Below are 1930 nucleotides of genomic sequence, written 5' to 3'. Positions count from 1 at the left end.
CCCAACCTAATGTCCTTGACCTACTCCTTACCTTTTACTAACTAAGAAGTTAGACTTACTGTATTGCTAGGAAGAGAACAATTTGGTCTTCCATTCACAACAATAGCTAGTTGGCCCAATTGAGTCTCTAAGTTTGTGATTGTTTCTCCTTGTTGTTGAATAGTGGCCTCAATTTTATCCATATGAGAGTATATCTTAGCCTTGTAAGAATCTGTCTTGACTAAGATTCCCTTCAACAATTCTTTTGAGGATGGTTCCTTTGTTGCTTGACTTGGTACTGGTGGAAAACTAAGAGGATAAGTAGATTTTGCTTGTTGAGCACTCCCTTGATTACTCCATGAAAAGTTTGGGTGATTTCTTTACCCTGGATTATAGGTGCTTGAGTATGGGTTGTTTCTTCATAAACATGTGATCCCCTATAATATACACAGGCTACAACATTTACAGTAGTAAGTACCATTGTTACTCGTGATGCAGTTGTTGGTCCAGGTGTTGCAACAATGTTCTTCAATAAATTAGTCAATGTCGTGATTTGTGCTGCAAGGGTTGTATTCTCACCAACTTCATGAACTCCAACCAATTTCTTGGCTGTAACTGCCCTAGCAGCAGACCACTAATAGTCGTTTGCTGCTATGGTCTTAATAAGCTCCACACATTCTTCATAAGACTTGCTTAATAAAGCTCATCTTGATGATGCATCAAGCATTAACCTTGTTGAGGGTACCAAAACATTATAAAAGGTTTTCATTTGGATGCCAAATGGTATCTCATGATGAGGACCCTTCATAAGCAAATCTTTAAAACTTTCCTAAGCCTCAAACAAAGTTTCATCTTCAATTTGCCTAAAAGTGGTAATGTCATTCCTCTTCTTGGCATTTAATATAGGGGAAATACTTCACCAACAATTTTAATTCCATATTCTACCATGTAGTTACTGAAGGGAGTTCCAATGAGTTCAACCAAGCCTTCGTTATATTCTTTAGTGAGTAAGGAAACAATCTTAATCTGAAGCAATTGTCAGGGACACCAACAATCTTGAAATTACTTGCAACCTCCACAGACTATTTTGGATGAAGATAGGAGTCCTCGGTACCAATTCCTCCAAATTTTCCAATGGCTTGTAGTTTTTAGAACATCATTGGCTTCAATTCAAATTAAGCCACTTCAATGTCAGGCCTCAAAATACTTATATCATGTGTTTGATGATCAAAGACAACATATGTTTGAGTAACAATTTTTAAATAAATTTATGATTAGAAATTAAAAGTTAAATAAGAGAAACTGTTATAACTTCAAATGATTAAAATGTATTAAGGATTGAATTTAGTAATAATTTTGTTTGCATGTGCTAGTATGATGTAGCAATCTTGGGATCAAATTGACCTTAGTGATTTTCTAGCTCAGTCATCATAATAATTAGTGGGTTATTACCATCCTTAGGTTCACACACTACACACCATATCATGCTACGCTTTATTGTAACAAATAAGCTTCATTTTGCACTTAAATATTATTCGTAATCATTTAACATTAATATATTTTCCTAGCATATTAATGTAATCCATATTAAATCAAGCAACTTCCTTCTTTGTCATTTTCCAAGCTCAAAAGACTAGCAACAAAACCTAAGTGATCATTTTAAGTTTTAATGATTTGATTTAAAAAAACTTGTTTAAGAGGAAACTAATCACACTACAACATATTAAAATGCAAACTTCATCAATACCTCATTAATCTTTAACTACAAAGAGGTTTAGCTCATATTGAGCATAAACATCAAAAAGTAAAAATGGTAACGAAATAAGTAGTTCATTACATTACAAATCAATTAATGTAGAAATGGAAGGTTACAAAGAGGAAATATGAGATACCATATTGTTGGCAGCAAGAACAACCAACATCAACAATAATACAACCTCCCTTAAGCTCC

General features: G+C 33.8%; 1 non-coding gene across 1 annotated transcript; it reads left to right on the top strand.

Annotated features, from left to right (window-relative positions):
• Positions 1-764: 764 nt before the first annotated feature.
• Positions 765-871, top strand: LOC113785265 (small nucleolar RNA R71). Its single transcript, XR_003471405.1, has one exon. It is a non-coding gene; the product is annotated as a small nucleolar RNA R71 (small nucleolar RNA).
• The last annotated feature ends 1059 nt before the right edge of the window (positions 872-1930 follow it).

The sequence above is a fragment of the Cicer arietinum genome, chromosome 1 (assembly GCF_000331145.2).
Source record: "Cicer arietinum cultivar CDC Frontier isolate Library 1 chromosome 1, Cicar.CDCFrontier_v2.0, whole genome shotgun sequence".
NCBI classification, from domain to species: Eukaryota; Viridiplantae; Streptophyta; class Magnoliopsida; order Fabales; family Fabaceae; genus Cicer; species Cicer arietinum.
The sequence above is the reverse complement of the archived record's forward strand: the minus strand, read 5'-3'. Positions and strand labels throughout refer to the sequence as shown.